Source organism: Durio zibethinus, chromosome 4 (assembly GCF_047325235.1).
Source record: "Durio zibethinus cultivar Kanyao isolate XHJ-2024 chromosome 4, ASM4732523v1, whole genome shotgun sequence".
Taxonomy (NCBI): Eukaryota; Viridiplantae; Streptophyta; class Magnoliopsida; order Malvales; family Malvaceae; genus Durio; species Durio zibethinus.
This window is the reverse complement of record NC_143165.1, coordinates 34,158,402-34,171,250: the sequence shown is the minus strand read 5'-3', so window position 1 is coordinate 34,171,250 and position 12,849 is coordinate 34,158,402. Positions and strand designations below refer to the sequence as shown.

The 12,849-nt window shown below is 22.3% G+C and overlaps 1 pseudogene; it reads left to right on the top strand.

Annotated features, from left to right (window-relative positions):
• Window positions 1-4,198: 4,198 nt before the first annotated feature.
• LOC111288426 (putative WRKY transcription factor 75) lies at window positions 4,199-5,522 on the top strand (annotated as a pseudogene).
• The last annotated feature ends 7,327 nt before the right edge of the window (window positions 5,523-12,849 follow it).

Genomic DNA, 12,849 nt, shown 5'->3' with positions numbered 1-12,849 from the left:
AGATTGGACCTTTCTAATCGCGTGCAAGTTTTTAAGATTGGACCTTTCAAATCGCGTGCAGGATACGTCCCTTCTGCCATTTTTGTTTTTGGCGGGGTTGGTGTTGCGGACGGTGCCGTCGCTTTTGTTTATAATTATTATTGTTGGTCTAATAATCGAAATCAGGGATCGGATGAGTTTGTCTGATTTTAAAATTATGAGATTTATTTTATGTTTATTAAATTTAAATTTAATATTACAAAATTTTAAAATTAATATTTTATTACTTTTAAATGTATTTAAAAATAAAATAAAATAAAAATAAATATTTAATACTAAATTATTCTAACCAATCAGGATGAGATCGAATTTAAAATATCTTGTCTATACTCTAGTATGGATTGAATTAGCCCAGGGGCCTGGCAAACTACGTAGCCCGCGGAATATCTAATTGAGACACTTGACTTCTTTTTTTTTTTTTACTTATTTGAATGAAGCATAAAATTATTATATAAATAGAAAAGTAAATCGACCGATTTATGAATAAGTTAATTCATTCATGAAAATAATGTTAAACTAGATTAATAAATTATTGTAATATTAGGTTAAACAAAAATGTTGGGATAAATAGTATTTGAAAATGTTAAAAATGTAAATTAACATGTTACTCTTGCAAATAATAAACAATAAATTAGATTTTATATCTTATAATTCTAGATTGATTGAATAAAAAAATATAAAAAATTTTATATTAAATCATAATTTTGAAAATTTTAATACAATTCATTTTTATAAAAAATAATTTTTTTATTTATTTCTTAATTTTTATTTCATTTTTTATTATTTATATTTATGTCTTTTTTTATTTATCTCTAAAAGATCATTTCCTCTAATTGATATAAAGATATGTTTACATTTCATATATCCAAATAATTTCAAATGATAATTTCTCATTTCTTAAAATTTAAATTATCCTTCATTTTTTTAAATATTTTTATTTTATTTTGTCTCTTATAATCTTACATGTTACTACGATATTCATAAAAAAACTTTTATAATTAATACATATTTTTTTTCTTTATTTAGTGCCAATATTTATCATCTTTTCATAAATTTTAATGAAAATTATATATTAAATTATTTTTTAATTAATATTTTAACTAACCGTAACTAAAATCTATAATTATAAGCATTCATTAATAGTATCTAATAATATGTTTGCGATTAATTTGTGCTAACAAAAAAATAAGTTGCTTATCTTTACCAATAAAAGAAACCATCACTCAAATTCCAATTTTTAGGAAAAATATCCTTATCACACAATTATTTTTTTCCTTATAGTTAAACTTTCCTTATTTAATTATTTTCAAATTTTTTTTCCAAATACAGAAATTGTAAACCATTTGTATATTAAATTATACTAATTTTATCACTTTTATTTGAATTATGTGTTTTTTCTTATATAACATATAATTATTGAATAAATTCAAAAAGAAATCGTTAATCCAATAGTAAAATGATATATTCAAAAATTAAATTTTAAAATCAGATCAATTAATTGTGAGACCAAATAAAAAAGGTGTTAAGACAAATAACATATTTCTTTCATATTTATGCTTTAATTAGTTTTCTAGTGGAAGAGCGGGCTGGGCCCCTTGAATGGGCTTATCATAGAATATTTAGGCTAATGACATATATGGTTGGGTTGAGCTGCAGGGCTCATCAAGAAGTGGATCAAACACTAGCTGTTGGAAGAAGTATAAAGGCTCAGCCCGGATAGTTGTCTAGTAAGATGTGGGCTAAAAAATTATAGCATTTCTTTGTTTTTTGTTTTTTGTTTTGTTAACAGCTTGGTTTCCTATGTAAAAGCCATCACGAATCACAAACTATATATTTTAAAAATTTTGCATGATTCTATATATAAAACAGGTATATTGAGTTGGTAAGGATCACATATTTTATTTAAAAAATTATGTTCCACCAATCCTCTAATAAACGATCTATAAATTCAATAAAATTTTTGTTACTTCGATATGTTTTAGACATAAATCCTCTTCTATTCACTTAAACTTTATTTTACCATATATATATATATATGTTTTTCTTTTGGGATATTAGTATATCTTTTGATTTACTTGAATTTTTTATTCAATATTAATTGTATGTATTTTTCGTTCGAGAAATTAGTTTGAACCTCAGTTCTTTCAAAATATAGAAATATAAGTGTTACATCCCTCGTTGCTGCGAGTGTTTTCTTTTAATTATTTCAACATTGAAATATAGAAAAAACAAGTTAGAGTACAATAATAATCATAATTTCTAAATTAATAACATAAAAAATTATATTTAAATAAGTATTATAATAAGAAAAAGTTTGGTATATTATAGTTTAGTTTATTCTTTGTTTTGCTAGAGATTCTTTAGAGAAAAATCTAGAGGCAATATAACTTGTGATGTTGAATCAGATAAACTACATAACATAGGTTTGATTCATGTATATTTATACTATTTAATAAATATATTAAACTTAAATTACATTAAACGCTAAATATATTTATCTACAATTATTTAAATTCGTGAATATCACATATTCATTAATCATAAATGATTAAGTTCGTGAATAGTTAAATTCTTTCATTTTGAATTTGATTCATAATTAATTAATAATAAATATGAATTTAGACTCAAAATTTTAAATGACACGAAATATGAAGTATATTTATCTACAATTAATTGAGTTTATGAATGTCATAAATTATTAAATGTCTGAATTCATGAATAATCAAAGTATACATTAATGTTAGATTAAATGTTATTAAGTAAGCTTTAATGATATGTAAAAACAAAAAGAAGCTTATCGGACAAAACTTTTATGAAACTTTTTAAGTGAAGTTTATGAAATTACTCTTTAAAAATTATTTAATAAAAATTTTAATAAAAAATTCAAATCGATAAATTGATAAAATTCAATATGAAGATCAATAATATGTAAAAAAAATTAAAAATATTATTTATAATTCAAATTTAATTGATATTTATTCAATAGTAAAAATTTTGTCAACATTTTTTATTAAAAACATTTACTAAAAATATATATATAAATTTTTTAAAATTTTGTGCACTTAATCTATGTAACAAGATTTTTCAATCTATTAATTTAGATTTTAGTTTTTATTTAATAGTTTATAATAGAGAACTTCAAGAATTTTACTTAAAAAACTTTTTCTCAATATTTTCCAATTTGATATGACAATTAAAAGAGAATTTAAGCGTGACAAAAATGAAGTTGACATGGCATGTCATAAAAATATACAACATGAGATAAAAAAATATGTATGTTAGATATAATAGCATTGTTGTGTTTATTATATACTTCATTCTAATATATTAATTGGTCATCCCTAACATTAAATTATAGAGTTTAACTTAGGTTAGGGTAATTTAAAAAAAGACTTTTTAGGCACCATTGAAAATAAAACCACCTCATATTTTTGTAAAAATACACAATTAATTCCATACACTTTTTAGTACCAAATTGATTCTCATCATTAAGATTTTTAACCCTAATCACCCTAAAATAATTAAAATAATAATAAAAAAAACAGATGGCAACCTCCGTCAAACATCTAAGGCATATTCTTCCACTAGTTCATTCCTCCATGTTCGTTGGTGGATTTCATTGCAAAGTACAAGACATAACTAGAACTAATTTTTCAATGCTTTCGAATAAATCATACAAGTTCACTTGGTCTATATGCACGAATAACCCTTTCTTTCTCTTTCATGGAAATAACTAATCGTACGAACCCAGTAGCAGTAGTTGAATCATATGTTGACCCTTTGTGATTTTAACTATAAAACAAGCTATGACCATAAGTTATATCAATTCAGTCAAATTAGCACATGATAAAATTCTATTATATGATCTATAAATGGACATTTAAAATATTACTTTCCTCTTGTTCATATATATTACATAATTGCTTACATATGATATGAACTTATCTCTCTGTTTTTTCACTTTCATTTTTGGCCTTTCAAGTCAAGAGCATAGACTAAGAATAATTAATGAAGATTTCTAACTTTCTACATCCACTGAAGACACCCAAGGAAGAGAATGGCAATATTGTGTAATTAATAAATCCGAGTTTAGTTCAGGTGTTCATGCAATAGGTAGATTTTTTTTTTTCTTTTTATTCCCTTGTCTTTGTCTTTTGACATGGAAAATTTTCAGGGATTTTTTCCTAGTTCATCAACATTATCAGCGTCTTCCTTGTCATTGGACATGATGAATCTGCTTGGTTATGGTGAATTTCAAGGAGGCGGGGCTAATGGGTTGTTGGGATTATTGGCAGAGATGGAAGTTCCTGCCAGCTTGAACGTGCATAACAATTCTCATAACAAAAACATTCCTGAGAGCAACAGATTGGCCGGGGCTGAAGCTGAAATGAAATTTGGCGAGAAGAAGGGAGACAAAAAGATAAGAAGCCAAGATATGCTTTTCAAGCGAGAAGCCAAGTTGATATAGTTGATGATGGCTATAAATGGAGAAAATATGGCCAAAAAGCTGTGAAGAATAACTAATTTCCAAGGTATGCAAAGCTCCCTTGGAAAACTTTCAGATCATCTTTGTTTTGTTTCCTCCTTGTTTAGCCTCTCAAAAAAAATTTTGGATGTTCACTTATAATATATATATATATATATATATATATAATTGTTAATAAATTTATCAATTTTGTCAACAAAAATAATATATAAAAAAATTTTGGTGGTGTTTAGGAAAAACCTTTTTAAATTTTTTTTTTAATTTTTAAAGATGTTAATAAATACTCTACTTATACGCCGTCCCTAATCAAAACATTAATGTCATAAATTGATAAGAAAAATTCTAAGTGTCAGTGGAAAACAAGTAGAATCTAGCATTCACTAGTTACGATTTGTGTTTACTTAAAACAAAATTAAACAATGTTTTATTTGATTTAATTATTGTTTGCAGAAGTTACCATCTCTACGTACACACCAAGGATTCAACGTCAAGAAACAGGTTCAGAGATTAACAAAGGATGAAGGAATCGTGGGAACAACTTACCAAGACATGCATTGTTGATAGTTTAGAATATGGTATATTTCATATTTGATAGAAAGATTTAATTATTGATAAATAAAATTAATTTTTGTATTAATTTTATTCGTATTTTAAATAATTACGTTTGAACAAAAATAATTATCATATGACAAATTGTCATAATTATTTGAATATAAATATATTATTATTCATAAAAGTGGTAATTATACAAAAAATCATAACCATCTGAATATAAATTTATGCTTGTTTATTCATTACAAATAAATTTTTTAGTATAATCATTTTCACTGTTTTTGATTGGAGAGTTTGAAATTTTATTATAATCCTAAAGTTAAAATTCTTTTTTATTATTTTTCTTCTTTTATTTATTTTTTTCTAACATTCAAATCCCATCCGGAAATCTAATGACAACTTTGAGCACATCTTGAGCCACATGCAAATCTACACATCCTTTTAAATCAACAAATATCATATAAGTTTATTCATGTAATCAAGATGATTTAATTTTGTTTATCATCTCAAAAATTTATATTGATCTCCGGTGAGAGAATCTCCTTTGTAAGTAATCTGAATTTGATATATTAAATTTACTATTAGGAAAGGATTTATTTATTTATGTATTTATTTTGGTTTGGAAATACATTTAAAGTACTTAATTACACTTAAAAGAAGGTGGTGTTTAAGTTTTGAAAGTACTAATTCTAATTCTAATTTGGTTATAGCTATCTGGCTATTCATTGTGATTTTGCTGTTAATTTTGAAAAAAATCTAAACTTAAGAATGATATATCTATAAATAGCAAGTACAAACCAATGAAACATTTATTTTGGTATTTGAGATAGAAAAAAATTAAATTTTGATCACTAAAATTAAGAATATAACATTATACTAATGAATCACACGATTCTTGATTGATTAAATATTAAATCACCTATTATAATTTCATTCAAAAAAATTAATAAACAAATTCAATAAAACAGTCAAATCACATAAAATTAAATGAAATCCACTTAAAACAATATCATTAGCATTTTTTAGACATAATTACTAATGGGAGTAATAATAATGCATTAAAAATAATTTATATTATCTTATAAATATATAAAAGACAAAACTTTTGGTAAAAAAGAAAATATTCAATGTGAGCAGCTTATAAAATTGATACGTAGATAACCTTTATCAATCGTCACGTTTCCTGTATTAAATACATTTATTCATATTTATTTCTCTTCGAATTAATATAAATTGATTTGATTTTATAAAAATTTTAAAGTATTTCAATGCATTAATTATATTTATTTTCTTTTAAATTTTCAATTGACTTGCCTTTTTTTTTTTCAATAAAATATCCTAAATCTTAATTACATAAATATATAAAACCCAAAACCTTTTATTCAAAAGAAAGGAGTCTAATGTAGAATTTCTATTCTTTTGACATTGGGATAATCTTATATAAATATATAAAAGTCAAATCTTTTTAGAAAAAAAATGAAAATCTTAAATGTGGATAGCTTATAACATGTGGACAAGTTTTATTAATCGTTATGTTTCCTGTATTAAATATATTTATTCATATGTATTTCTCTTCAAATTGATATAAATTGATTTGGTTTCATAAAAATTTTAAAATATTTTAATGTATTAATTATATTTATTTTCTTTTAAATTTTCAATTGACTTACCATCTACTTCCAATAAAATATCCTAAATCTTAATTGCATAAATATATAAAAACTAAAACCTTTGGTGAAAAACATAAAAGTCTAATTTAGAATATGTATTCTTTTGACATGTAGATATTTTAGACAATTCCCACGTATCTTGCATTTAATAAATATACATTCTTAATTTAACAAATAATTTTATGAAAAAATTAATTACAATTATTCACTCATAAATAACTAATATCTTGCTTTCAATAAATAATGTACCATTAAATACATTAAATCATTATCTCAAATTAAATTAAATTAACTAGATAAAAAAAATTCTTTTATATTATAAGTTTTCAATTAGTTACAAATTAAGAAAATTTAAAGTACACCATATATATATAAATATATATTGTTTTTCAAATAAAATCTTTTTATTTATTTGAATTTTTTAACTAAATTTTCATTGGTATAATCATTGCGGTTAATAACTATATCGAAGTAAGTTATCATTAGAAATCTAACATATACGTTTATTTTTTTAAAGAATAAATAACTTATTTTAAATTGAAATAAATATAAATAATGCAAAATTAAGAAAGTGATATTGAGTTAATCCGTATTTTTTTGTTAAGCATATTATTTATATGTATATATAAGATTTGTATTTTTTATAAAATTTATATATATAAAATTTGTATTTTTTATTAAGCATATTATTTATATGTATAATTATATAAATAAAAACAATAACCCATGCATTGCACTAAAATATATTAACTTCTTATATCTTATTTTATATAAATATATAAAAGCCAAAACATTTGACAAAAAAGAAAATAATCCAATGTGGATGGCATATATTTTGGCATGTAGATGGGTTTAAAAAATCATTGTGTTCTCTAATAAATGCATTTTATTTATTTAAAACATTTTTATTATTTTTTATAGGAACATTTTTATTACTTAAAAATAACTAGTTAGACTAAATTAATTACATTTATTACATTTTAAATATCCAATATTTTACCTTATATAAATAAGTTACATTTAATTTAGTCAATAATATATATATATATAAAGAAACTAAATAAAAACCTAATTACTCATTAATATATGTCTATATCTTCTTATTACTTATGAAAAATTAAATGAAATTTAATGTAATAAATAAGGAAAGAGGAATGAGCCAAGTCGACAATAATGATATTATTAAATTAGAGAATATTTTGATTTTTCTTTTTAAAAAGATAGTAGATTAGGCAAGAATTCAAAATTTGTAATTTTGAGGGAAAAATTGCATTAACTTCATGTATTTTATTACTTATTATATTATATGGTTAATAATAGTAACTTTTTAATACATTTATAATAATGTTTCTAGATAGTAATACAAATGTTCTTCCAAAAAAAAAAAAGCAAATTGAATTTAACTATTCTCCAACTTTGTTTTACTACAATTTTATCTTTATTATCTTATAAAAAATTTATTTTGTAGTCTTTTTTTTATAAGTTTATTGAGGTTTTACTCCTTTTCATTTATTTATACAATTGTTAAGTTTTATTTTTAGAATAGCAATTTTATCAACTATATATTTTAATATAATTTTTTTCTAATTTATAATTTAAAGGCGAATCTTTGATATTATATATATATATATATGTTGAATGTGATATTGCTAAAGAACTCTTCTCTTTTGTAAGGTAGTGATTAGCAAAGACTTAACAATTTTGTTTTATTTTAAGAAGTTACTCGATAAGATTATGCTAATTTGCAAGGTTTTACAATTAAATATCAATGACAATTGATTAATTTGGATGCTAACATGTTGGGAGGTTATGCATTGGTTGGGAGCCAAATCTTAATAATTCTCAAATATTATATTGTAAGCCAAATCGACAAAAAATGATATAGTTAATTATGACCCGGCTAAATATGTATTAATTTTAATTAAAAAAGAAAAAATATTTTTTAAGTTTTCAGTAAATAAAGTATTAGATGACGTAAGGGATGTTAGTTTGTAAGTTTTAAAATTCTTATAAAAAATAGACCAATCTCTTTAATTTTGTGAAATTTACAACTTATTTCATTTAACAAGTCCTAAAATTTTGGAAATACTATAACTATAACTGAAACTCTTATACTCAATCCTGTATTCTTCTATATTTCATTTTTAAATAGATATTTTTTATTCAATTTCTTTTTTGGATAGAAATTTCAAGACAACCATATTGATATGCTACCAATTTATAACAAAAACACATACAATATTGAAATAAAAATGCTAGTGGTTTGTTTTGATGTAAGTTCAACTCCTTCATAATATAATATATATATGTGTGTGTATATATGTATATATATATATATATATTAATGCAACTCCTTCATCTGTTTGAAGAAAACATACGTATAATTAATTTTTAAATTTAATATATTAATATTACAAAAAATTTCCTATAATTAATATCAAATTTTATTTTCATATTATTTTTTAAACATGTAACTTTATCTAATTAATTATTTCTGTATCCTTTTAAAATTAGGAAAATATATATAATATTAAATTTAAAGTGGCAATTATATCCTGCAACACCTTAGAAGAAGCAAGGAGTTTTAAATTGTTATAAGTAAAATTGGAATTGTTGATTTTGCCCATACCTATAGGGAAGCAAAGTAGCAAACTATGTTGTTGATTCTTTAATAAAGATGTGAGTGGAAAAAATAAAATTATTTTATACCTATTGGTAATAGACTCAAGAGGTTTAGATTGTATGTATTTTTTTTTTTTTTTGAGAAATTAGATTGTATGTATTATTAAGTAGTGTTGTTGCAATTGTTTTTCTCTTTATGTGTTGGAATTTTATCTGATGAGATTCTTAAGTTTTGTAATCTTTTAATTTAATGAATGAAATTATGAGAAAAAATCTATATCACACTTTTTTTGTTTTGTATTTTTATAGCTTTATTTTTAACAATCAAATAAAGGTTATTTATTAAATTATAAAAAAAATGATGATAAAAAATTATTTAGGGTGAATTACGTTTTTTATCAACTACTATCAATATTTTTGTTATCATTAAAATAAAATTTAAATTGTTCTCTAAAATTGTAATTATATTAAATTTTGAAATAATATTATATCACAAAAATTATTATAAATACACTTACCCTATGCATAACACAAATATAAAACTTTAAATTTTTAAATAGGTGATATTTAACAATTAATTTTTTGAATTGAAAATAATAACAATTTTTTTACCCTAAAATTTTGAAATTACATAATATTCTTAAATATTTGATAGAAATCAAAACTTGACTTTCCAATGTTGTAAAAATATATATAGGCATGTTAAATATAACTATGTATTTATTATGTTAATATAAACCTTTCAATATTTGACTCATACATTTCTTTTAAAACTAATAATGTTATATAACAAAAATTATAGTCGTTTACTTACCCATGCATGATGTCACGTGCTTCAATCTTAAGCCTTGCAACCGTGCGGCATCACATGGGGTTTGACACATAACATGAGTTTAAAACTAATTAGTTATAACTTACAATCAATTAAAAACTTATAATGTGGTGTTTTATAAATAGATGGATTTATATATAACTTGCCGCCTACGTTGAAATTTCTGATTCAAGAGTTGTTTAGTTTGATGAGTTGGAGTTTTGATCCTATGGGCTTGATTTCGTAAAATTATCATAGTAAAAATTTTTAATTAAAATCTTATATTTATTCGATTAAAATATTTAAAACAAATTATTATTTATTAGGAGTTTGGATTTTGTAATTGTAGTTAACTTTCGTAGGAATTAGGATTAAATTGATTGCATGATAACTTTCGTGGAATAGAATCTGAGATCAAAATTTTGATGGATTGATCCAATTAAACAAGGCATATAAATTTAACAAATATTTAATTTAATCCATTAAGTTTGAATACTAAAATTTTAATTTTTTAAACAACCAAATGAGTAGATGTAATGGAATTTAATTACTTATTTCAAGTTTCAACTATATAATAAGTAGAAAGTAATTTTAGTTAGATTTAAATTTTTATTTTAGTTTATTGATTTTTATTCTAATTATTCTTATGAATTTTATTGACTCAAAAATATTTAGCAGGAGTTGAAAAGGGGGAAGAGTTGGGTTTGGAGAAGAATTGAAGTTTTTTGAATTTAAAAGTCTTTTTTCTGTCTATTGCACTTTTGATTGGGATTGTAATACAATTGAATAAAAAAGAGTATTTGTCCTTTTTTAGGAAAATATTTAAATTAAAATTAGATTTAAACTCTAAAGTTGAATTTTAGTGAGAATAGACTAGAATAATTGTCTTTAAATTTGGATTTTTACTTAAATAATGATTAGTTTCCTATTTAAGCACCAGGAGGGAACAATGGAATGGGGAGGAAAAAATGGAAAGGAAACGAAGAGAATTAGAAAATTTTTTGCTGTGATCTTTTAATCTGAGAATTTTTGGAATTGAATTCTTATTAGATTTTAGGTTTCGATTTGGGGAAAAGTTAGATTTATGTTAGATTTACGGAAACATAAATTAAAATCGGGTTTAGGGAATTGTTTCAAGAATTTTTTTGTTTTAGATTTTTTTTTGTACTTTGAAGTTTTTGATTAAATTTTCTAACAACCTTGAATTTTTTGTTTATATTTCAGATGATAGTTTGAAGTTTTCAATGAATCTTTGAAGCCTCTGATGTTGGCAACTCGATTTCTTAAAAGAAGTTAGATAATTTTTTTAAAATTCGGTCAAATTATTGGAGAATTTAGAAATTGATCTCAATATTTATATCTAATTTAAGAAAAATAAAATTGGAACTAATTATGATTTTCTTTTGTGATTAATTATTTTTTTATGAAATATTTCATAAATTTGATTATAAAAAATATTTAATAAATCTGATGACAGAATCTTTTCAAAAAAATAAACATATTATTAGAATATTTTTGAGATAAAAAATATTTTTAGAGTGTCGACTAAGGTGTTAGAGATATATAGAAGAATATATAGAAAAATATATTGTAAGCGAAATCGACCTAAATTGAATAATTGTGGAGTTAAGTATGAATGTGTGCTAGTTTGCGACTATGTCAGCAATTATTAGAATTTCAGAGGAGTTATGGATTGAAGTTAATGCTGTGTTTTAGTGTTTTGTTAGATAGTGAATTGGGACCAAGGTCATAGCTTTAGGACTGGGATTGGAATTGGAATGGAATGACGGAATCTTGTTTTTGTTAACTGAAGATGATCCACTTGATGAAAATTGTTAGAAACACAAAGGATCATTGTAAATATATTTTGTTATCCTATAGGGAAACACCTTTGCTACCAATGGCAGATAATTCTATCAACTTGTTCTAATCTAGGATAGTAAGCTTATAATATTGACATGTGCACAGCCTATATCAATCATCACGTTTCATGTGCTAAATATATTTATTCATATTTATTTCTCTTTAAATTGATATAAATTGATTTGATTTTATAAAAATTTTAAAATATTTAAATGCAATAATTATATTTATTTTCTTTTAAATTTTTAATTGACTTATCTTTTATATCCAATAAAATATCCTAAATCTTAATTACATAAATATATAAAAGCCAATGCCTTTGGTAAACAAGGAAAAAGACTAACGTAGAATTTCTATACTTTTTAACTGTAAATAATTTTAGACAAATCCCCATGTGTCTTGCATTTAATAAATATACATTCTTAATTTAACAAAATATTTTGTGAAAAAATTAATTACAATATTCACTTCTAAATAACTAATAGTCTTGCTTTCAATAAATAAATTATTATTAAACACATTAAATCACTATCAATCAAATTAAATTAATTAGACAAAACAATTTCTTTTATCCTATAAGTTTTCAATTAGTTACAAATTAAGACAATTTAAAGTACACCACATATATATATATATATTGTTTTTCAGATAAAATCCTTTTATATATTTGAATTTTGTAATTGAATTTTCATTTATATATTCATTTGGGTTCATAATTATATGGAAGTAAGTGATTATTATAAATCTAACATATACATTTTTTTAAAGAATAAATAACTTATCTTAAATTAAAATAAATATAAATA